At 37.0% G+C, this 26,308-nt stretch overlaps 2 long non-coding RNA genes across 2 annotated transcripts in view; both read left to right on the top strand.

Moving 5' to 3' along the window:
- LOC116711869 (uncharacterized) overlaps positions 1 to 26,308 on the top strand; it is a 463,421-nt gene that overhangs the window by 264,266 nt on the left and 172,847 nt on the right. The gene's annotated exons all lie outside the window — the stretch shown is intronic.
- Positions 6,155 to 26,308, top strand: part of LOC116711871 (uncharacterized) — a 43,062-nt gene continuing 22,908 nt past the window's right edge. The window contains exons 1-2 of the long non-coding RNA XR_004337354.1: positions 6,155 to 6,291; positions 16,392 to 16,487. This is a non-coding gene — a long non-coding RNA (uncharacterized LOC116711871). The remainder of the gene's footprint in view (positions 6,292 to 16,391; positions 16,488 to 26,308) is intronic.

Raw genomic sequence — 26,308 nt, 5'->3', positions numbered from 1 at the left:
CATATTTAAAACCAAATTACATTTTTTACATGGATTTAAGACTTTTTAATGCTTTAATTTTAGATATATGAATTTTCTAAGGTGCTATTGTAGGAGAGACTACCAATGACAGCTTTACTAGCTTGAGATAACTCAGCAAGTAACAAATTTCAGGATTTTCAGAAAGCTTTTTCAGTTGCTTGTAGAGCTACATTGCTCACTAATGCTTAAAAAACTTTAGTTGGACCAGAAGGACCATTTTTTTCCCACTATCCTCTGCCTCACAACACATTTTTTCATTAAGTTTAGCAGCAGGAGGGAGCAGCAAGGTAGAGACAGAGGCTCTGCTGAACCCCAGAGAACATGCAGAAGTGGATCCCCCCTAACGCAGTTAATCTGAGTGTATATGTGTAAAACGGCAATCAGAAATGTGTGTTTTATAAAATTGAAGTGAGCAAAACAACAAGTTTCTGTCAAACATAAAAAAAACATGTTAGAATTTAGAGTTTCTTGTCAGGAAATGAGGCGGTTTGCTTTTGATTTCCTCTGTGTTTCGTCGCTCTGAAGGGATTTTACGAATCTGGAAAGCAGGTAGCAGCGTTGCACCTCTTGGGATAGAAACATGTGGCATATTACATGTGAGAACCACTATGCAAACACACTCCTGGAGGACCCTGGTGCTCTATTAGATTCATATTGGAGGCCTGCTGAGAATATTTTGAAAGAGAAATGAAATAGTGCCAATGTCTGAGTTAGCTCCCCGCAGAGAGAGTAATTTTTCGTCGGTAGGGAAAGGAAAGGGTCAGACTCAGATGGCCCATTGTTTGCACACATTGGTGTGTCATTTTATTCATCCTGGTGGGAAGGAATCGCATTAAAACCTACTTATAGAACAACGCAGAAGAACTGTACCAGAGATGATTGATTATTCACTTCCTTCTAATGATGCTAAAGAACATTCTGGTTGTCAAGGACGTCCAAGTCATTAGAAGCAGGAAGACTTTCCTTCCCAAGCAGCCGCTGCATGCACAGAACCAATGTGTTGGCCAATGAATATTTCATTCGGATGCAAAGACCAGACAATATGATTCTCTAGATGCACTAACAGCCACCATCAATTCTGCCGTGATTTTTCTCTGTCACCAGGAAAACCTGGTAAGAGCTCAATTTCATGGTTGGTTGGATGCAAAGGTTGTTTGAGTCCGACGTTGTGGCTGGAAAAGCTGAAAAGTTTGCATTTTTTTTCCTTTACCCCCCATTCTGCAGACTGGGAATGTTAATGAGGCCGAAAAGTGAAAAGGTTAATAAAAACCCCGCAGAAGGAAGAATCATACAGAAGAGGATCAGGGCCACTGAACAAAAAAAAAAAAGACTTTAAACTGGGAATTTTGACCTTTATTTGGTCAAAATTTTGAGTTTAATCTCAGAATTAAAATTTTTTTCTCAGAAATGTTTTACTTTAATGTCAGAACTCTGACTTTTTTGTCTCATAATTCAGACTATTTAAACTGAGAATTCTGACTTTAACTATTTTCCTCAAAATTTTATCTTCAATCTCTGATTTTTGACTTTTTTTCATTTCAAAATTCTGACTATAAACTCAGAATTTTAACTTTCTCATAATTCTAACTTTAATTTCAGAATCCTGACCTTAATCTCAGAACTCTGACTTTAATCCCAAAAATTCAGACTTTAGTTAAACTGACAATTCTTTCTCTGACTGATTTTTTTTACCGCTATCCAGCATTTTTGTTTAAATTTTGCCCTTACCATATGGGATTATTATTCTTTTTTCTCTTTTATACATATTTTTATATTTATTCCCCATTTTGGGGCAGTAAAGGATATTTTATGGTGTTTTCCACACCGTGTGATCGGCTGCAGTGCCAGAAGAGGAGGTTCTGCCGAACAGAAACTCCTGCTGCTCAGTGATATATAAGTCTCGGTTTTCCATTAGTGCCAGCTGCCACTTAAACAGATGACTCATTTAAGTCCAGCTGTCTACTTTATGAGACATATAATGATTTCATACTTTAGTATTTACAATTATCGAGCTGCAGTTCTCCGTGCGTGAAGCTGCAGACTGTCAGGCCCGGTTTAGAACAATGCATGAAGCTTCCTGCTCCACGTCGCTCCGGACTCAGGTTAACGTTTGCAGAAAATAAAAAAGATGAACACCAGCTGGACAGACAGAGGATATTAGTGGTATTGGTTTGCTGATTGAAATCAATAGTGATCAATAGCGATGTCATGCACCAAACTTACTAACTACTTCTTAAAGTTGAGGAGCAGGCAGCTGATTTCCTCTGTTCTGTTATTTTGGATGTAAAATTTGTTCTGAAAACTTTCAATTAGATCATGATCCACTTTTATTTATTGATTGATTATGAATTTTATTTTATTGTTTTTATCTGTTCTTTATCACATTTTTATTCATTTATTTATTCATCATGTTTTATATGTTTTAAAAATGTGATAAAAACAAAATATTTCAAGGTAACAAAAATTTTATTCCTTATTTCATTTATTGAATATCCATTTTTCCTTCTCTTGTATTTATCTAGTTATTTAATATTGTATTTTATATTCATTTGAGTTCTTTTCTATTTTCTATGCATATTTATTTATTTTTTATCTATTTCTTTATATGTTCTTTACTTTTGTTTTATTTGTTTATTTATTATCCAGATTTTTAAAAATAAATGTAAATATTTTTCTGCTTATGCATTTGATTTATTTATATAAATTTATTAGTTTGATTTTTTATTTGCAATCCATGTTTATTTTTTATGTTTTTTCCTTATTTTATTCATCTATTAGTTTTCTTTCTTTTTATTATTTTATCTATTTACTATCCACATTTAAAATTATTTTTTATCTATCCTTAATTTTATTTATTTTATAAAGCATGTTTCAATAAAAAATTATAAAAGCACTATAGATCTAAAACAGATCAAACAACAAAAAATACTAAAATAAAATACATAGACTGTATTTTCAAGAGAAACTAAAAACGAATCCTGTCTAATATTTAAAATGGCAGCAATGAGCTTCAGGTTAGATGGTACAACCAGCACAGAATGAATGAATGAATGAATGAATGAATGAATGAATGAATGAATGGATGAATGAATGGACGGACGTTCGTTCAGATGGTAAATCCTGTTTCTCCGATAAAAGCCGAGTTAACGTCAACCCATCTTCCTCTGTTGTGATGGAAATTGTGTTGATTCTCCAAATTCAAATCACTCTCAATACTTCTCATCCTGAGCTTTTAATAAAAACATTACCCTGTACAACAGAATTATATTTCCACATTCTCCATAAAACCAATTACGAGGACAGTGGTGAATGTCTCTCCTCCCAGAGGACGTCCAACGTCTCCGCTCCCTCTGGTGCTGCTTTGCTTCTGGGGTTGCAAAAAGCAATTAAAGGCGCCACCTGTTTCTCCGTTCCTCTGCCTCCGCTGCTGGATAATTGGAAACCTCTGTCTATTGGTGTTGGCACTCGACCTCATCTGCAGCTGATATTTCACACAACTGGCCCTTAAAGCTGCCAAATGGAACCAAAACTGAGCTGTGAAACCGTTTTTTGGGCTTCTAAATGGTCTAATCTTTTGTTGTAGCAGAATCAGGTATTCGCTGACGTTTGGGAAACTTTACGTTGAACCTCTGAGGAAATCTACGGCACAACCACAGGAGTTTTTATCTTATTAGGATTCAGCTGTTTGGAGCTAATTAATGATGTTTAGGGATTGCCGTACATGCAGGCAGAGCTATGAGCAGAGACCGGCCAATCAGCATCCCTTAACAGCATGATGTCACTTCCTCTTTCATTTACTGATCTGTGATGATTTCTGTAAAGTTTTTTAACCTATTCATGTGTTCATCCATCCATCTGAACATCCAACCGTTCATCCATCCATCTGAACATCCAACCGTTCATCCAGCCATCTGAACATCCTACTGTTCACTCATCCATCTGAACATCCAACCGTTCATCCATCCATCTGAACATCCAACGGTTCATCCAGCCATCTGAACATCCTACTGTTCACTCATCCATCTGAACATCCAACCGTTCATCCATCCATCTGAACATCCTACTGTCCGTCCGTCCGTCCGTCCATCCATCCATCCATCCATCCATCCATCTATCTTTTTGTAGATTCTTCCACCGATTTCTCTGAATATAAAGTTTTCTTTTAAGTCATCCATCCACCCATTCATCCTCTCATCCTAGAGCCTGCAGTGCAGTAACTGAGTTACTTTTATTTCCTTAAAATCTCTTTGATCCTCTTTTCACACCGTAAGCCGTACTGCTAACCTTTACGGTTTTTAAGGCGCCGTCAAATAAATGATGCAACGCTCTCATCACTCTTCAGGTCCAACTCTTTCTGCTTTAGCTCCAGCTAACAGCTGGACGTTCCTCTGCAGCATGAAGCCAAATAAAGCCAGTTTGATCCTGGCCTTTGCTTATCTCTTACAGAAAGAGGATAAGATCAACCAAATGCCAGCGTGCTACACGACTACAAGCCCTAAATACGAATAATACACTTACACTGCATCAGAAGAGCTTGTACTTTCAAACCATGTCTCTTCAGTGTTTTATCTTCAAGGCCAGATGGGACATATGGGACTGCTACAACCATTTTCAATAACAAGGAGCTCTGATTTGTTTAGATATGCTGATTTCCAAGGTTGGGGAAAAAAGAGGATGCATATTCATACACCGAGTTCAGAAAAACAAGGAAAAACAGAAAATTATATCACATAAACTTTATGGCAGGATAGACATATTTCAAAGTTTATTAGCTTGTTTTTAGCGTAACGTTCAATGTTCATAAATGTTGAGCTTTTTACACTTTATTCTTAATTGTACAACTGAAGGAAAAATAGGCATGGTTTTCATAGCCTTTTATACATCTAAATAAAAAATCTAATCAAAATATATTTATGTAGCACCTTTCAATGTCTACAAACTGATTTACAAAGTAACAAATACAATAAAACACTGCACAAACATAAAATCTTACAAGTATTTTGGTCTAGTTTCTAATGCAAATATCTTAGTTCACTTGAAATAAGACAAAATTAACTCGTAAGTAACTTCAGAAAGATAAAGGAGCTTGTTTTAAGTAAATAATTCTTTAATATTGATTTAAGTACTAGATCAAGTAGCAGATTATTTTACTTTATTTGACATGAGAAAAATGTCTTGTTATAAGTGAAATAATCTGCCACTTTTTTATTCCTAGACTGAATGAAATGTAACATGACTTGCTTAATTTGCCCATGAGTGACGCAAAAAAGCCAGCTAGCAAGGGTATGTTAGCAGCTAGCTAGCAGTAGCTGCAACCGCCTTGAGTCACAAAACGCAATAAAGATGTCAAACTGTTACCTGACACAAAAGTCTCCAGGAGGAGTAAACTACATGGAATAAATTAGATTAAATAGTCCTGCCACAAAACAATTCAGGCCAACTTAATTTTGCTTAAAAATTAATTTAATATATTTTAAGGTCTTAATTTTAGATGCATGAATTTAAGGCTTTTAAATATTTTTTAAGGATGTGCGGATACCTTGATACGGCAGAATAAATTAAGAGAATAAAGTCAAAATATTTCGAGATTAACGTTGCAATACTACGAGAATAAAACCATAATATTACCAGAATAAAGTCGTAACATTTCGACTTTTTTCTCATACAAGTTTATTCTTGTAATATTCTAAATTTATTCTCATAATTTTATTATTTTTATTTCTTAGCATGACCCTAATACTCCCGTCGTCCCCTGAAATATATGCCTCAATTTTTAGAAAACCATTAATCTTTTAAATATGTTAAATAAATTTGAGTTTAAATTCAGCTATTAAATAAATATTCCTTCCACTCCAAATTTTGAACTGCTTTGATTTGACCTTTTAAACAAATTCCTAATAAGAGACATTATTAGAGACGTCTTAAAGCGGTGTGTGATGATGCGTTTATAAGGTGTGTGAATGTTCTGATGTTTTCCTGCTATGGTAGCATCGGGGTGTGTGTGTGTGTGTGTGTGTTTGTCTGTATTTGCTGGATGTGGGACTGCTGGCAGCGATTGCCCCTGTTTTCCCATTTCCCCTCTGGCTAATCACTAGAGTCCCTGTAAATCCTCAGTATCACCAAGGGATCAAGAGAAGGCCTCAAAGCCTCAGGGAGCCTATTTCCTCTGAGAGCAGAACACAAACTGGAAAGCTGCTTGATATATTTGCTGGCCCGGGGAAGGTCCAGACTTCAGGGGCAGAGAAAAAGATTCTCCTCAACACGCTGCTGGTAGGTCTCCATTACGGATATAGCACATCCGACTTCACACAGAAAGAGAAAGAAAAAACTTTTAAAACGGTGGCTGCTGTTTCAAGAAACAGATTATTGTGACAAAAACAGAAAAAGAGACATTTCTATCTGCTGGAAAAGGAGAGAAAATGTAAGAGATAGCATCGTGAGACGCCTCGCTCTGGACCTTCATTTTGAAACTGCAGTGGCTGTTTTCCAGCCGCTGCGGTTAAACAAAATAATTAGTTTGGTTTGGATCAGCCACCTCGGGGGTTGCTGGATTAGCTCTTGGAGGACAGCGTTCTGATGAGAGCCGAGATATACTGCCACACGCCCAGCACTGAGGAGCTTTTGATGGTTTTAAAAGCCTTGAGCGAGTGACAATTACAGCCTGCATGGCAAACAGGGTCAAAGGCAATGAGAGGCGGCGGACTCCGAAGCGGGAGGTCACCGGGGAAACAGCCGGTTGTAAAGCTGGGCTGTACATCGGCGGATAATGGAGACTAGGGAGAAGTGGGAAAAGGGCAAAACGGACTCCTGACGTAGTCCCTGCTGTAAAACCGAAAGAAAAACACCTTCAGATGGGAGGTTTTTAGAGGCTAATGGACACAAAATAACAGCATTTAACTGTGTAGCTTGAATAGTGAGGAGCGGCACAACGGCAAAGAAGATCCACTGAACACAATCTGAAGAGTTTATAGAGTCTGGGGAAAAATATCTGCCCCGAAAATCAATCAACAATAACCGGAATAAATAAATACGGTTTCAAACGAGGACTTTAGCATTGTTAGCAGCTAACAGTTAGCTAGTTGTGGCATTCTTACAGTAATTAATTAACAGTTTTTGAAGTGAGTTTCTGTAAAATAAGTAGTTGTAATACGTCACATATCTGTAGTAGAAAGGTGTCGCATCACTAATGCTGTATTCAGACCGAGCATGATTTGAGTGTCAGTTGTTTACGTGGAGTTTCTTACAGACTGACTCGGTCTACTCTCGCGCTGCACATTTGAAGTGTTTCGGTCGTTCGACGTGGCCGATCCTGGAGTTGAAAAATCTAAACTTTTGCAGTTGCACCAATCAGAGAGACTCCGTTATTTGACGTAGTGGTGGATAGTTGGGGTTAGCAGGTCATCAAACTGGTTGTGGATGAGACTAAAATAGCGCTGATGGCGACTGTCATCAGCTCCCGGCTAGGTTGTGAAGCTCACCAAACTCACAACACCTTTGAATTATCTGGTGAATTCAAACACTCTCCCGACGACGACACTCTCTTACTTTCAGTAAATAATGCCAAGCCACTCTCTCATCAGCCATTTCATCAGCCATTGTACAATGAGACCGGCAACGGAAAACAATGGCTCCTCTCATCGCAAAGCAACTCTAGACAAACGTCTAGAGCAAAATGTCAAGCATCTTACTTTAAAGTGTGTCCAACTTGAGACGTCAGACATGTTTTTGACATGCGAAACTTGTTCACTCTGGGCGCAGCATAAAAGATTTTTGAAGAAAATTCTGGAAGCTAAAAACCAAGCTAAGTGTCTGTTCGATTGACTTTAGCTTTCTGAAAACTGTAAAAATGTTTAAAAAAATTCAATGTGGTTTATTTCCATAGCAAAAGTCATCTTTGGGGACTTGATTGACACATCAACAAGTTGAAAAATGATGAGATTTTGGTGAGAACATCAGTTAAACTATTCCATTATCTTGAGAAATTTAGTTTAGATTTCTGGATTTCACATCAATGCAGATAAAGAAATATTTACACACTTAACAATTCCAGCATCAAGCATCAAAGTTTAAGATAACCAGAGCAAATAAATCTGGTTTCAAACAATGACTTTAGCATTGTTAGCAGCTAACGATGAGCTATTACTACTGTAACTAAAAGTTTGGCTCATACTTTTTGAAGTGAGTATATCCTATTCCTAAAAAAAAATCATTTCTGTGTATTTTTTAAATAAATTTTTAACCAAAATTTGATCACTCTGTTATAACAACCTCACCTTCCTTGCACATGAATAAGACTGTAAAAAAAATTAGATGATTGATGATATTTGTATCTATAGAGAGGAGGTTCAGGGAGCCGTTTTGTTTTTGTTAGAGGGCGCCCTGTTGGTGCATTGGGATTAAAGTTAGCAAAAAAAAACTAAATACTAATAAAAGGAAATCCAATCAAACTTGGCCCTTGCACCGCAGCCTCTAGTCAGATGTTACAAAAGATGTTCAACAGTAGGGACAGCACAGCATAACCTGAGCACAAACCAAAGCACCAGGTTCCTTTGGTTGAGAGACTTGCTGCAGTGAGGTCGACTTCAGGTCATTCCTGCCTAAAGCAATAACTTTATACATGGACTCAGTGTACCAGGAGAAGGATCTTATTCAACATGAAATGAACAACATAACCTCCTTGTGATTTGTATAGAAGTACAGATATTCTTTTTTATTAAACCTCATCCTGGTAATAATACCTTTAATTTTTTTTTAAATGTAGCTTGTTGGATGATCGGGGATGAATAGTGGCCAAGTATTGTACTGTAGAAATTTGTTTCCTTCTACTTAAGCATGACATCGACACACAGACAAAAAGGGTGCATTCACATCAGTTAAGATGGTCCGGTTTGTTTCAGGAGGTGTGAACGTGCATTCAAACCAAAAAAGTGAACTCTGGTCCGCCCAAAGTCTTGGTCTCGGTTCAGCTGAAGTGAACTGGTGCGGTTCAGATGAATATGTGAACAAAAAGCAGATTGGGGATCGGTCCAAAAGCAGGAAGTGGACTACAGAGTAAGGCATTCTGGGTAAATACAACCAAAACAAATGTGCTAGCGGGATACATGTTTTGTTGTCTTTACCAACAACATAAGAAAAACCTTACAACCACTAATATCTGATGCTACTCTATTTTTGTTAACATTTTGTGAAGAAGAAAATTGCGCTTAGTGTCTTCCTCACTGACATTTTTGTGTTGTTTCCTTCAGTGGGTCTTGTTACAGCTCCCCCACTGGTGAGGAGGGCAACATGTTTTTCAAAGGGTTTGGTTTGTTTGACAGTACAATAAGAACATGAACAGCAGCAGCTGAAAATGTAACAAATGTTGCAAATTTGGTCCCCAATAGAATGTAGTTTACTGGACTAGCAGGCGGGAAAACACTTAGAATTACTGTAGAGTCATTCCATGAGAAGAGCTCAAATTGAACTGATATTTCCAAATTTTCAGCATTAAGGACAAAGTTAACCATCAAAAACACATTTTTACAGAATTATTTTTTTATAACTTCTTCTTACATCCAAGTGACACACAGAACATTATGTTCACAATGTCCACCAGTCAATATATTGTGTTTTTTTATACTTGTGCCATTGTAAGGAGGTCCTACAGAAGAAAAAAACAATTTATTGTCTTTTTATGATAGAAAAAATGGTTTCAAAAAACCTATTCAATGTAAAATGATCCATATTTGATTGACATATTATTACTATTAATCATTATTATTATTACCACTATATATATTCAACATTTAAAATTCTGTGAAATACACTTTTCATTTAGCATTCATAATACATTTCTAAGCGAATGCTGACTTTAGCACAGTTAGCAGCTAACAGATTTGCTGTGTTAGCTAGCTGTGGCCTTTTTATAGTAATCAAATGTTTGGTTAATAGTTTTTAAAGTAATTTTCTGTAAAAAAAAATTATAGTAGTTCATATATCTGTATTAGAAATGTATCATATCATGAAGAGATTTGTGAGGGGAAAAATCTCAGAGAGCTAGAAGCTACCAACCTAGCTTTAGGTAACATTAGCTTGTTAGACTGTCCATTTTGAAAGTAAAATCTTTAAAAATTACTACATGAACTAGTTTTATCTTGAGATAAATAGATTATTTTTTTAGATTAGGTTGCAGAGTCGCATGGACATCGGGGGCAGTTCCCCTGGATTGGCAGACTGGGGTGGTGGTCCCCCTGTTCAAAAAGGGGGACCGGAGGGTGTGCTCCAATTATAGAGGGGTCACACTCTTAAGCCTCCCTGGCAAGGTCTATTCAGGGGTCCTGGAGAGGAAGATCCGTCGGATAGTCGAACCTCGGATTCAGGAAGAGCAGTGTGGTTTTCGTCCTGGTCGTGGAACACTGGACCAGCTCTACACCCTCGGCAGGGTCCTGGAGGGTGCATGGGAGTTCGCCCAACCAGTCTACATGTGTTTTGTGGACTTGGAGAAGGCGTTCGACCGTGTCCCTCGGGGAGCCCTGTGGGGGGTTCTCCGGGAGTATGGGGTACCGGGCCCTTTGATACGGGCTGTCAGGTCCCTGTATGACCGGTGTCAGAGTCTGGTCCGCATTGCCGGCAGTAAGTCGGGCTCGTTTCCGGTGAGAGTTGGACTCCGCCAGGGCTGCCCTTTGTCACCGATTCTGTTCATCACTTTCATGGACAGAATTTCTAGGCGCAGCCAAGGTGTTGAGGGGATCCGATTTGGTGGCCTTAGGATCTCATCTCTGCTTTTCGCAGACGATGTGGTCCTTTTGGCTTCATCAGATCGTGATCTGCAGCTCTCGCTGGAGCGGTTCGCAGCCGAGTGTGAAGCGGCCGGGATGGGGATCAGTGCCTCCAAATCCGAGGCCATGGTCTTGAGCCGGAAAAGGGTAGAGTGCCTTCTCCGGGTCAGGGGGGGTGTCCTGCCCCAAGTGGAGGAGTTTAAGTATCTCGGGATCTTGTTCACGAATGGGGGAAGAAGGGAGCGGGAGGTCGACAGGCGGATTGGCGCAGCGTCTGCTGTCAAGCGGGCGCTGTAGCGGTCCGTCGTGGTGAAGAGAGAGCTGAGCCAAAAAGCGAAGCTCTCGATTTACCGGTCGATCTACGTTCCCACCCTCATCTATGGTCATGAGCTTTGGGTCATGACCGAAAGAACGAGATCGCGGATACAAGCGGCCGAAATGGGTTTTCTCCGTAGGGTGGCTGGGCTCTCCCTTAGAGATAGGGTGAGAAGCTCAGTCATCCGGGAGGGACTCAGAGTAGAGCCGCTGCTCCTTCACATCGAGAGGAGCCAGTTGAGGCTCGGGCATCTGGTCAGGATGCCTCCTGGACGCCTCCCTGGTGAGGTGTTCCGGGCACGTCCCACCGGGAGGAGGCCCCGGGGAAGACCCAGGACACGCTGGAGGGACTATGTCTCTCGGCTGGCCTGGGAACGCCTCGGGATTCCCCCGGAGGAGCTAGAAGAAGTGGCTGGGGAGAGGGAAGTCTGGGCCTCCCTTCTGAAGCTGCTACCCCCGCGACCCGACCTCGGATAAGCGGAAGAAGATGGATGGATGGATGGATGGGTTTAGACCCTATTTAGTTTTCAGTAGTGATTTCCTCTAAATTATGCAAAAAGACTCCTTATCCTGCCGTACTTTTACTGTTTTACTTTTGAGCATTTCTTTCTTCCTGCTGAAAACACTTACTTTAGCTAAACTGGTACTTCTGCTGAAGCGAGGCATCACAGATTATAGTTTCATTTTAACTTTTCCTACAAGAGTTCGCAAGAGTATTTTCTGCAACGTCTGATGCATCAGATTAGCCTCTTCGAATAATCAGTGTGTTTCAAAACCATGAAAGGACGGAAAATGTGACATCCAAGCACCAAAAACATTCCCCAACTCATTCTCCTATGAGCTAAAGCTGCATTTGGTATAAGATTAGAGACAAAAAGAAAAAATAAAACTACAATTAAGTGTGAAAACAACAAGTTTAAGTTTTTAATCGGAATCATCAACACAGAACCACGTTTGATTCCCTAATTTGTGTTGGAAAGTAGGATTTTTATGGAGAAAAAGAGACGCTTCAACCATTTAAAAAACATTTTAACTCAATTAGAATCAAACTAAAATAAGAGCAGAAAAATTACTAAAGCTTTGGGAAAAAAGTTGAACTCGTCTTAGTAATATTCTCAGCCTCACTTCTTCCAGGATGTTTGACAAATGTTCTTCAAGAAATAGTTTTGCCATTGACAAATATTTCTGACAAATATGGTACAATGAATACTAGATCACTCCTTCAGCATACATGCTGTATGGAAATTAGACTTAAATTTGTTTTTTTCCTCCCCTCTTCATCCCAGAGATGCCGTACATGATTTTGGTGGCAGACAGACAAGAGTAAAAGAAAAAAAAAACTATATATATGCAGTATATATATATATAAAAACATACTGAACCCAAGGGGATAAACACGATGGAGGTGGAAAAGTCTCAACAGGAAACCAAAAAAAAAGAGAAAAGAAACAAGACTTGCAGGAGTGTTTTGTAAACAAAACATGTTAAATTACTCGAGGACACGTTAGGGAATATTTTAACTTTCATCGTTTTGCTCATGTTGGCAGTAAGGAGGGAAAATGGCACCTGGAGTTTTAAAGGTGGTAAAGAAAACCGTCAGAATGAGATTGGAAGAAAATTAGGATTCTTTTTATGATTGTTAAACTCCACTGTCCTTCATCAGGCTTTAAAGATTCTCATTTTAATGGTTTACATCTTATTTTATATGCGATTAATTGTGTTGAACTGAAAGTTCAACATTAATTAATTTGTAGAGCTTTTTGTTTGTTTTATTTTTACTATGCAAAATTCACACTTTTTACGTTTTCGTACTTCCATTTGCGTTTCTACTGATTCTAAAAACAGGTTTTGGTTCCTGGAAAACGAGCTGTTTCAGAAACCTTCCTGAGTCACGTTAGAAGGGCTCTACACCGTTACCTAGCAACCCCGGCCCGTTACCTAGCAACCCAAACTGAGCTCCACCTCCTTAGCAGCAGCTTATTTGGATTTAAAGTGACAGAACGCAATAAAACAGCTCATTCTGAAACAAATCTCATTATCTAATAATGATTTTGAGCAAAAATATAATGAACATGTTTTGTAAAGACCTTACCTGTTCAACTTTAAAGCTCAGATCCAGAGTCAACCGGCAGTTAACACCCTCAATTGCAACATTTGTTACATTTTCAGCTGCTGTGGTTCTTCTTCACATTGCACTATGTAAAAAAAAAATAATTAAAAATTAAAACCTGTTCCCCTCCTTGCCTGTGGGGGCGCTGCACTGAAAACCATAAAAGGAAATGACACAAAAACCTCTGAAGAAGGCATTAAGCACAACTTCCTTTTTCACAAAATGTAAACAAAAATGGAGTAGCATCAGACTTTAGCGGTTGTTTTCTCTTTCAGTTACCAATCATTTCTTCAGCTAGTGCTAGACTCTCGCATTTATTTTTAGTTGTGTTTACCCAGAATGCCCTGCTCTGTAGTCCACCTTCTGCTTTTGGAGCGATCTCTAGTCCGCTTGGCGTCCACATATACATTTAAACCGGACCAGAGTTCTCTTCAACCAAACCAAACCGAGGTTTGTAAGTTTACAGGGGTTCACGTTCTTGGTTTGATTCACACCTCCCCAAAGAAACCAAACTCTAGACAAACAAACTACAATTGGATTAAATGTGATTAAACAGGACTGGAGGAAATGCACCCTTAAAAGCTCAAATAATACCTGAACTTTGACCCCAATTACCAGAGGAGTTGATAATTCATTGATGCAGAGTAGAACCAAAGAGCAGTTCAAACCATCTTTTCTATCTAACGTAACAAGCAAAGTTTAAATCCCCTACTCCAACATCTCTGTGCCCAGCTTTCTAACCATATAGCTAGATATTTAAAGAGAAGAAGCAAAAGCAAATGAGCTGGATTAGCAGTGCTGAATTGAATTAAACATAATGAATAAACTACCTTTATTCAGTTTCACCCCAAACCAACACAGCCGCTTAAGCTGTAAGTTCAGGGACTATCTTTATGGAGCCGAGCATTCTGGGTAATATTATGCAATAATGAGCATCAACAGGGATAGTAGTATGAGGCCAACAGAAATTATTAATATGTAGTTTCTGCCTAAGAACTTGGTGATACTCTGGATTTCCAGCAGTTCTTTGCCGGATTACAGTTCCTGTTTTTCAGTTACTGGGAAACAGAAGTCGGTCCGTTTCTTTTAAACTGACAGCCTGGTGTGTTTGCCTAAATTAAAACCTTGAGAAGCTGGTGTGTAAAAACAATTTGTGCTCTAAAAATGAAAGACAACTTCCAACTGATTGCTCTGGTCCACCCGGTTCACCCCAACATGCAATCCAGCTGGTGGAACGACCTCAGAATCAGTAGTGATTGTTTTCTACCGTCAACTTGTTATTTGTTATCAACACATCAAAAACAGCAATTTGGAGGCTCCCAATCCTAAAAAACAACATCTAGCTGCCGTTTTACTGCTATATTAGATGACACACATCAATATTAACCACAGCTATGGAGCAGGAACAAAAACCAGTTATCATGTGTGCATAAAGCTTTGTCAGAAAAATAAAAGCACATTTCTAGGCGCCTGTGAATTTGTTCATTGTCAATTAAATCAGGTAGAAAAAAAGACAACTAAAAAATGTTTAACTACTGATAAAACTGCATGGCAACATCATTGGCTAAGATGTTGCTGAAAAATAAGTTTAAGCATTTTAAAACGACAACAAGGAAAACCTCACAAAGCGAAACAGCCTGTAATAATTTTAAGAAGTTAAAGAGAAACTTTAACTTCTTAAAGTTTCTCTTTAAGAAGAAACTTTATCTTACGTCTGTGTGTCTGGAAGGAGTTGCAGCTTCATAGACAACGTTATGAAATATGTAAAGAAACATTAAATTTTTCATAATTATTGCATTTGTTTAGCATAAATGCTGCCTCAAACCTTCTGGCTTTCGTTGAGTTCTTAGCATTTTTTGCTATGCTAGCTTGAGAAGCAAAGCAGGTTGATTAATTTGACAGAAAGATGAGCATAAAAAAAAACATTTTAATAAATTTCACTTATGTTTTATAAGAATGAATAAAAAACTATGATGGTCTATTCAGGCCATTGTAGAAAGAAAAAAATTAAGAGTAAATGTCCGCCAAAAAACTTGAAGAAATTCCAAAGTATTTCTAGAATATTTCTGAGATTAGTCTCAAATTTTTGAATTTTTTTCTAGCATATTTTTGACATTACAAACTCAGAAGTTTCTTTGTTTTTTTAAAGAAAATTTCTGATTGTTTTCTAGCAAATTTCCAACTTTTTTCTTGCAAATTTTCAACTTTTCAAACTCAGGAACTTGCACGTTTTTGAAAAACACATTTTATTATTGAAAATCATAGAGTTTAATCTCAAAAATTCTGATTTTTTTGTCACAAATTTTCAACTTTTGAAACAGAAAATTTCCTTGTCTTTTCTAGAAAATGTCTGAGACTAATCTAAAAATTTTGCATTTCCACTTTGCCAGATGTATATTAATTTTTCTTCTATTTACAACGACCCTAATACGCCATCATAAAACAACTGATTACATATTATAATAAAAATAATTTTTTGTATTTTTGTTTTCTCATATCCCTTCTATCTTTCTGAGCGCCACCTAGTGGCCCCCACATTGAAAAACAGTGATGTATCTGATGCTCTTTAACTAAATATCCTGAGGAAAAAGCTTTAATTTTAGAGCCTGAACTAAAAAGTGGAGTTGAATTATACAACAGAACAGAAGAAAATTAAAGTTTTGTAGTGGTGTAGTCAAAGTCCAGCTCAGAATAAAAGTGATGCAGTGACCTGTAATGATAACTTCCCATTTAAATAAAGCTAAAAAAGGGTGTAGCATTATGTTTGAAACTGCTAAATGTCTTGGCTAGGTGCAGATAAAGTATTCCTAAAAAGGAAAAAAAAAGTATCAGATTTGTGACAAAAATCCTGAAGCTGAAAAATGGCTTTTCAAGTTAAAGCGGCACAGTATACATCTTTACTTCATGGATTATTCATGCTCCCTATACTTGTCACAGTCTTATCAACATTGCAAACACATAGAGGGTGAAAATCAGCCTCCCTTCCAGCCTAATCAAAATGATCATCCTGCCGCCCACGCATTGAATCTTAAACAAAAAGAAAGAAATCAATACCGCTGGCGGAGTACACCTAGTCAGTATCACAAAAACAAATTCACGGCCCATGATTGCAATGACCAGGGATTATAAATTGAAGCTCTACGGAAAAATAATCTCCTTTTTTTTGCTCTTCTTCAATGAAACCAAAGGCGGGAAGAGGGCTCGCTCTCAAACCTCCACCTACACCTTGAGTCCTGGGATTTGTGCAGAGAAGGAGTGCTGATCGTATTCAAAAATGTGTGCAGGTAAGCAAAGCCTCGCGAGGAAGCCATACATTAAGTCATGGTGTGTGGATTTTTCCTGCTTAGTCAATGCATTTGTTATTGTTGTCATCTGCAAACTCCTCTCCCAAAAGCCAGGTTGCAGTTTGGACCTCTGTTAACTACAAAAAAGTTGATGATTGCTCAAAAACACTACAAAAAAACAAAAAAGTATACCCCTCACACACACATATAAATATATATATATATAAAGTATATATAGAAGCAGTTTATCAGCTAAACTGACTGCAGCACAAACTTCCAGTTCTCACCTCTAATTGGTGTAAAGATTTGGATGTATTTGTGTAATCCTTGTGGACAGACTCATTACCTAACAGCAGGTGTGTTAGTCTTTGCTGTCCTGAGATTGTCCTGCAACCAGATGGTCACGAGTTTTCTCTTTTTAAAAAAATATAAAAAATACGAGCCTGCAAAGTCATGATGTCCTTCAGGAAGTAGCCGACCCCTGCCTGCCCTGCTGGGCGGCTTCACCTGGGTAGATGTTGCATGCATGTACAGGTACAGCACAACAAACTCTATTCTGGAAGTTACATATTATGTACAAAATCAAATAGTATGGATAAACAATCATGAGATTAGCATATATTACAGTCCTAAAACAAATAAATCTCCAATTTTATACTTGTAATATACCAGTACATGAATAAATAACTTAAAATAATAATAATAAATAATATAAGGCAAATAATCATAAAACGTCTTCTACATACATTCTAACAGTTGTTAGCCTTTACTAATGGCAGTTAAATCTTACGGTATAATGTCTTCTACTAAGATGCTAACGGATGATAACATTTAGACTTATGGCAGTAAAAAGTAACAGTGACGGTAATTAGCATTTAGGCTAGCGGCAGTTACAGTAGCTCTTACAGCCTAGCTTCTTTTACAAAGATGCTAACTGTTAATGTTTAAACTAAAGGCAGCTAACGGTCACACTAACAGCAGGCAGCATTTCGACTAACTTCAGTCAAAAGTTAAAGCCTAATTTCTTCGACAAAGGTGCTAACAGTTTACTAGCATCAGTTAACGGCCCAACTAATGGTAATTCGCACATAGGCTAACAGCACTTAAAGGCTACAGCTTAGCTTCTTCTACAAAGATGCTAACAGTTGATAATGTTTAGACTAATGGTAAATAACGGTCACACAGTTAGCATTTAGGCTACTCCGACTAACGTTATTTAGCATTTAAGCTAGTGTCAAGTAATAGTCACACTAAAGGTAATTAGCTTTTTCCTCATACACAGGATCTATCCAGATAAAACTACCTGCAGAAATTAAACTTTAGCATTAATGTAACTGCACCTTTTGCGACTTTTGCCCAGAGTCTGTCTTTCATTTGTACTGGATCTATCTTTGTTCTAAAGTATTTCAGCAACATTTTTGTAACAAGCTTTCAGTTTTTCTCTGTTTGGGTTCCAACAAAGTGAAAAGCTTGTGGCAGGAAACACAAAACATTTGGCCCGAGTTGTACAGGTAAACAGACAGGTATCCTTGGTATATGAAATAAACAGAAAATAGAATATATATAGTTTTATTCAGCTAAAGTGGAGTACAAACAGCTTTAATAATACGTAGTTAATTAGTGTAACTCATCTTTTCTTTCCACTGTTATGGTGAAACTGGAGCCTCTTCACCAGATCTGTTCCATATTAATGTATTCATAATGAGGGCATCAACGTTTGTAAGGTCATGGTCTGATTTACATTTACAAACTGTGAATGTTATTCCGATTTTCCTCAATCATGGGTCATCATTTAATTTTTTTATTACTTAGTTCCTCCATTCCTATCAACTTGGACCCAAAAATGAACAGTTTGGTCATCTATGGGATTATTATGCTACACGATAGAGTTCCCACTGGATTTTTCTGTAACTTTATTAGCCCTTCATGTGATGTTTGTTACCTTATTTTGGCCTGTGGTATTTCTCTGTTGGTCTTGTTTTCTGGTCCTTGAGCTCTTTTAGTCCCAGCTGTATTCATTCTAGTCAATACTTCGCTCTGTGTATCGATATCTGCTGGTTGGCCCAGTTAAAGGTCAACCGAACAGATGCATCAACCAGACTTTTAAAGGACTTTCTAGTATGTTGCTGACAGCTGGGGGTATTAATGAGGGGAAAGGAAATTTAGGAACAGTTGGCAGTTTTTCCAACTTTATGTATAACATAAATTTATTGTTTGTTTTTTTTAATAAAAATGTTATTTTATGGGTTGTTCCATTTTTTTCTGTAGCTTTTTGGAAAACAAAGTGCCATTAATAACAACAAATACTTTTTAAAATGTACTTTAAGCCTTTTTCACAAAGTCTGACTAGTCAGTTGCTTAATATCTTTAATTATTATTTACCAAAATATTTTCATTGAGATTTTCCACTTTGGAAAAACATCATGCAACTATCTGAACAAGTTTTCTTTGTAGTTATAACATGACAGTAATTATCTTCTCATGTCAGAGAAATGAAAAACAAAGAAAGAAAGAAAAAAGACAGACATAGCATCTGCTGTTAATTTAAACAGTACCTAGAACGCAGTAAGAAAAACCGTAAAAACAGCCACTGAAAACCGACCTGCTGGTGGAGTCAGAGGTTCTCAGAGCTGATAAATGGGCTGCCGTGCGCTGTAATGAAGAATGAAAGTTGTTCTCATTGACAGTGGAATTAAAGAGATGGACAGGCCAATAGAGTGGATGCTGCTCAACTCAATCAAAGGCCAAACCCTTCACCCACCCGCAAACCTTTCCCTTCATTGATAAACTAATTCTGACCACAGTTATCGGCAGAAACTCTGAAATTAATTCATCTTTTATTGCAGCAACGTAATCTCACAGCAAACATTTAGAAAGGTCTAATAATCGTTTATCTTTTTATTGTAGTGTCACTTTATTTTGTTGTGACTTTTGGTTTGTGTAATTCAGTTAGTTTTTATTTAGAGTTGCTTTTGTATTAAATATAGTTTACTTTTTATTAGCTACAGTACTAGTTTTTTAGATGCAGAATTCAATACTTTTTCTAATCAAAACTGAGGAATTATTGACTTAAAAGAAGCTCGCTTTTCTTGCTAACTTGTGAGTTAGTTTTGTCTTATTTCAAGTGAACTAGGATAGAAACTTAACCAGCAATTTATTTTTGCAGTTTATGTTCATTCTTTAGATTTTAGAAACTATAAAAATAAAACAAAAAACAAAAAATCCAAAACAATTCTGGTGATAAAAAAGTGTCTTCAGTCAGAGGTTTCTTCAGAGTCACTGTAATACTGACTGCTAAAGGAGGTGCTTTCCTTTCACAAGCACTCTTTGAAGAACCTTAAATAATATGACCCACAACATTTAATTTAATAAAGTATGTAAGAATTTAACTGAACTGAAAAGCTACTGGTTTCATTGGCAGATTAATTTACTTTTAACAAAGTTAAAATGTTTTGTTATAAGTGAAATAATCAGCAACTTTTTCATCAATATTAAGGAATTATTGACGTAAAACTATCTACTATATGTTGCTGAGAAGTTACTTGTAAGTTAGTTTTGTCTTCTTTCAAGTGGACCAAGAAACACGATCAAAAATACTTGATAAGATCTTGTTTTTGCAGTGCTAAACCTTTTGTGTACTTCTGACACCCCTACACTGCAAAAACACAAAATCTCACCCAGTAAATTTTGGCCTAGTTTCTAGAGCAAATATCTTAGTAAATTTGGAAAAAATGTGTTGTAATAAGTGAAATAATCTGCCATTTTTAATCGATATTAGGGAATTATTGACAAAACAAGCTCCTATAGTTTGTTGAAAAGTTAGTTTTAAGTTAGTTTTGTCTTATTTCAAGTGTGCTAACAAATTTATATTAGTAACTGGACCAAAAATACTTGTGTTTTTGCAGTGGATTTTAAAAATCCACACTGAACGAAGTTTGAATTTGGTTTGCAGACGGATGAAAGCAGCAGCTCTTTCTCCCACGTTGCACCTCTAATGAATTTAGGTGACCCGCTCCTCCCGCTGCTGTTTGTTGTGACTCACAGACTTTATTACAATAATTATTCCCTCCTTACTGGATGCAGCAAGCTGAAGGACACACACTAATAGCACTAATAAAGTACTTCAAAGTTAGCGATGCAGTGTTCCCCTTTCATCATCATCATAAAACTAAGCTCTCACATCAAAACAAGATATTAGAGGATAGTTTCAATATGCCGTTTTTCATTTGTGGTGCAAAGGAAGCTGCTTGCTTTGTGTTGGGATTTGGACAGGATTGGAAGGTAATGGGTGGGCAGTGTTGGGGAGCTTTCTCCAATCCCCAGGGATTCTCCTGATGAGCAGGGATTGGACTCATCCGCTCTGTCTATTGATTTGTTTTTGCTCCACGGTCGCCTCACCCCAGTTCTGAACTGGATTTTTATTTGTAACTAGTTCCCTCTGATCCGCCAGTTCGCTTTTGTTCTTGTTTTGATCGTAGCTGTAAGGAGGATTCATGCCAGGTAATTATTTTACCTCAAAACAGTTGAGATAAAGTTCTTGCTTTAAGATGCTTTAATAAAAACAGAACACTGAATAAGAGAAAAAGAACAACAGTCTCACTTTTCCCAAACAATCTGTTTTTGTGTAAAAAGAACTTTTTAATGTTTTCACATTTCAGCTCTGTTAAAATCTATTTCTACTTCATTCATTCACTGTAAAAACACAAAATCTTACCAAGTATTTATCTAGATGTTAGAGCAAATATCTTGAAAAAAGACAAAACTAACTTACAAATAACTTTTCAGCAAGAACTGACATAATAAAGTACCAGTTCAACTTATAACATGGGAAAATGTGTTGTAATAAATTAAATAATCTGGCAATGGAATTAGTAGGTCTTTATCAATATTTAGGAATTATTTACTTAAAATAATTTCCTATATCCTGCTGAAAAGTTACTTCTAATTTAATTTTTAACAGTTCTGTTAAGAAAATAAAACATGTAGATGTATGTATTACTAGTTTAGTGCAGTGAGCCACAGAAAAGAAAAATAATGCAGAAAAAACATTGAATAATAACTAAAAACCGCTCATATTCGTTTTTCTCACTCTCTGTATTGGCTATGCTACACACAGACCCGTTGTCATAGCAACTGACCGACGACAGCTCCACTAATGTATCAAGATTCAAGACCCAAATAAAAAAATACTCAAACATTTTCCACACAAACAACAAAACATTCAGTACGTTACAGTTTTATGTTTTCACTGTGGTAGATTAGCTACCGCTGCTAATACCTAGGCTAACACAGCGGTGGTTGATTAGCTAAATTAAACACCTGCTCTGCTGATTATTTGTCAGAGTAGGTTTGTGGGTTGCCTTTTAAAAAAATTTTTTTTAACTCAACCAAAACCAAAATTCCACAGCACATCTACATGTTACGGTTGTCATAGTCAAGCTAGCGTAACTAGCTAGCTTGCAGTAACTGAACTGCTTCCCTCTCCGTCGCTATTTTTTTCTTAATTACAACTTTTTCCTGACCTTGTATTCTAGTTGTTGTAGTGTTGGCAATTAGTAGCAAAGCACTGCATCCCAATTTCTTTTATATATCATTTAGGATTTAACGTGTTATGTTGACAACTTGACAGCTAAAACCAATGCTAGTCATCGTTAGCGAACAGCTTCTCACCCTACGAGTAGCTTATATCATGTTGAAAAGGTGTAAGTTAAGCTAGTTTTCTCTTATATCAAGTATGATAAGGTATTTGCACTAAAAGCTAGACTAAAAATACTTGGTAAGATTTTGTGCTTTTCAAAATTGTATTTGTAAACAAACCGTATCATTTTAGACCCAATCCACAGGTAAAAAATGTTTCTTTGTGTTTATAATGTGAAAAGGTTTCAAATTTTTGCAACCTGCTGTCCACCCCAAACACTAAAAGTCTCTGGGGGAAAATGTCAAATGCTGCTATTCATGTTTTCCTCACGCTGCTTTGCACCAAAATGAGAGCTGTCAGTTTAAAACGTGATTATAAGTAAAATGGCATCCAGCAGTGTTGAATCCCATCTGTTTTAGTTCATAATGCGGACGGATTCTGATATCTGCTCATCGGCGTATTTGACATCCGCGCCGCTCGCCGTTGCTCCGGGGACGGCTCGGGTCTATCAGCGCGCTGGACTGTGCTCGGCAAAGACACATCTCCTTTATTTTAGCCAGCGCTCCACTTCTGAGGGGCAGAATAATTACATCGAGCTTGTTCTCAGCGCATAGAAGAGAACAATTTAGACAGGCGCTGTGTTGACTTCAAGACCTGCAGGTTTGCAAGTTTCATGCGCGCTTGTGTGGAGCGGAACAAGGCAGAGCGGATCGCAGACTAACAGAATGCATCAGCAAGTCTGAAGGAGTCCAGGAGGAGGCTGCTGCATCGCAACTCACAGAAAACAGTGGAATAAAACAACGCAGCCGTCGCATCTAAGATGATGCTGCTGCACTGACATAAACTGGGGTGTGGAAAGTTGGACTCAGGGTTGCCAGATCTGATGATTTCCAGCCAAATGAAACGTAAAATGCAACCAACTCTAAACAAAACAAGTGCAAATTTCAATCTTCAGTAGTTTCTGGGCCCAGAATATCAGAGCAATACTAAGAAAAAACAAGAACTTTAAAAATAAAAGTCATACTACGAGAATAAACTTGTTCGGGAATAAAGTTGTAATACGAAAATAAAGTCGCAAAATTACAAAGATAAACTTACAGCTTTATGAGAATAAACTTGTTTGGGAATAACGTCATGATAATACAAAAAAAGTAAACAGAATAAAGTCCAAATAATACGTCAATAAAGTAATAGTACAAAAAATAAAGTTGAAATATTACGAGAATAAAGGCATGATAATATGAACATAAAGTCATATTAGGACAATGAAGACAATATTGTGAGAATAAAGTTGTTTTATATAGAAATATATACAAATACAAGCGTTATATACCCATGTATATAACGATGACATGATTAATCAATCACTACTAATCATTGACGATGCCATGTTTGACAGATTTTTGACATTTCAAATTAAAACAATGACAGCCCTTTATTAAACGTTTTGTGCTTTTAGAAATAATTTCCTTCTGAATACTGTCTAAAAACCGGCCACAAGTTGTAAAAATCATCCCAAATTCCAACAACACGCCCAAACCAGTCCAAAACCCGCCCAACCTGGCAACCCTGGCTATATTCAGCCTGAGGTACATCAAGTTCGCCGGTACTGACAATTTGTTTTCACATTCACACACCGGTTTTCCTTCTCATTAAAACCGTCCGCCGAGTCCATAACCGCTTAGAAAGACGAACAAGTGCTGGGTTTTACCGACGAAATCAGCAAAAGATGCTCTGCTGAGCCTCCGTCCTCGTTGGGGAATACCAAAGATCAATTAATGAACTGGTCTGGTCCTCCGCCGGCGTCAGTATGCGAGGCGCGCTTGCAGGAGTGAAGTAATTGACAGCTCAGAGGTCCGCCGGGTGATCTGAGTGATGAGTGTGTCGCTTTAGTGGCTTTGCTTATTGGTCGTCTTGATTTTATTTAACATACCTAACTGCATTTTAGAGAAGGAGGCGAGTGAATAAAAAAATCCGCACTGATGCACAGGGAGTGGGATCTTTATTTATTACAGCCTTCGCAGGGATCATTAGATCACAACAGAACCAAACAGTGAAATAGAATGTCATCAAATATTCATTTCTTTCACTAATTTAACTTAAAACATCAGAATATAACATAAGAATCAATAATAAAAGCAGATTTTTAATAGTTAATACAGAAACAAATCCATGTAAAGCTGCAAAACCAACATAACCAACATAATGGAGTTCTAGGCAGAACATATTTACAAACAAATTTATTTTATTTTAAATGCAAAATGTTTATATTTTTGTACAGTTTTGATTTAGTATCTGCTCTTTATATGTTGTTCTTTCAACAAATGGCCTTTTTTTGCGTCAGTATGGTCCAGCTACCGATTAATTGATTACTAAATTAGTTGACAATTATTTCAATAACCGATTAATCTGGATTAATTTGATTAATCGTTTCGTAATAGAGGTAGAGAAATAAAATATATTTTTCAATGCAATGAATTGAAAAAGAGAACAAATGTTAACTTGATTATCTTAAAGTTGAATTATGATGTAGTTTTAAGAAATGCAAGAAAAATCTGCCTATTTGCAGATTTTTCTTTAGAATGTAACTGAGTAAAATTGTTAAATCTGTATTAGAATAACATTAGTTGGTTTATGTTTGCCATGAAAGCAACTCTGCCCAGACTTGAAACTGAATTTTGTAACTTTGTGTTAAAAAGTAAAAGAAATGAAAGAAAACAACAAAAAAACCCCTGAACAAATATAAACATGAAGATCACAGAGTGTGGTCAGTTCTCATTTGTTGGATGTGTGTGTTTATGCATTCATTTCAAAGATTTTACCATCCAACATTACATTCAACAATTTTGAGTCATGACTCCTATTTTTTCTGTCTTGATTTGTGTGTTTTCTGTCTCTGTTAAATCAATAAAAACATGACACAGACACACCGGGCATGACTTTATTGGCAAATGCATTATTGATGCTCTCCATGGTCAGTAAACACAGTTCAGGTCAGAGGTTTACAATCAGTCAGCATGGGTTGAATTGGCAGAGTTCATTTAAATTGGCTGTTTTTCTGGTCAAATTTTAGGTTTGAATTATCCCGCTTTATTTATTCCAGAACCAGTTTTGTATGTGCACCAGTGGAAAAACCCAGTTGTGTCCATTTTTAAGCATTGATGACATAATCAACAAATGCAAACTGTCACCCTCAGACAAAAAAAATGGTTTTAATGTTTTTATTGCTGATTTTTTTTTGTTGTTTCTAATGAGATTTGAAACCAACCAGAGCAGGAGTGTCCAAAAGAAATTTGTGGCCCTTGGACTGGCTTTGTGTGGCCCCCAACTGCAATTCAAAAATGATACAAATTTGACCCGTAGATCTAAACAGAAACTTTTAATTTGAAGTCAGGGTAAAAATTGTTACCAACATAATTTTCTTACACAGGAAAATATAAAATACAACACAGAGATTTTTCTTTTTATCACTAAGTTTTAGCAAAAGGTGAAACTAAAATTATCCAGAGACTTTTACTGAAAAGCCAAATTTGCTGCATCCAAACTAGCTTTTATTCTTTTTGAAAGAAAGTGAACCAAATCCTGCTCTTATTACTGAAAATAAATTCATTCAATCGAGTCCAAAAGAAACAGAAACGTGGATGCTTTTCTTTTAATACAGCAAAAACAATAAAAGAAAATAAATAACATTTTTTTGTGAGTAATCTCAGAAATTTGCCAGACCCCTCCCCCCTTACTCCTTCTTTTTTACACAGTTGTAAAAATCGCTTTCAAGTTTTTAATCTACAACAAATACTTTATTTGCTTGATTTTAGGTTGGTGTTTTTTGACCCAAAACTATTTTTGCGTTTACAATTTTGATCCACATGACAAAAAATTTGAATTAGAGGCTAGTGATTTGAACATTGAACTTAATGCTAGTGTAAATTTAGGTATGTCACCAATTAGCATCACTAGGCACTTAAGGAATAAAACAAACTTTTTAGTTTATTTAATTGATGCTACTGTTGCTTCAAAAATACTTTGAAATGGAGTTATTTTATTGACTCCATTTGCTTTTTTATACTTTTGCTGCTAACGTCATGTGATCTCCTTATCTTGTTGGGGAAAGAGCCAATCAGCGACAAGAAAAATGACTGATGCCCCTTGATTGGTTGCTTTGCAAATGCGAGCCAACAGTGTC

Source organism: Xiphophorus hellerii, chromosome 21, assembly GCF_003331165.1.
Source record: "Xiphophorus hellerii strain 12219 chromosome 21, Xiphophorus_hellerii-4.1, whole genome shotgun sequence".
Lineage (NCBI taxonomy): Eukaryota > Metazoa > Chordata > Actinopteri > Cyprinodontiformes > Poeciliidae > Xiphophorus > Xiphophorus hellerii.
The sequence above is the reverse complement of the archived record's forward strand: the minus strand, read 5'-3'. Positions and strand labels throughout refer to the sequence as shown.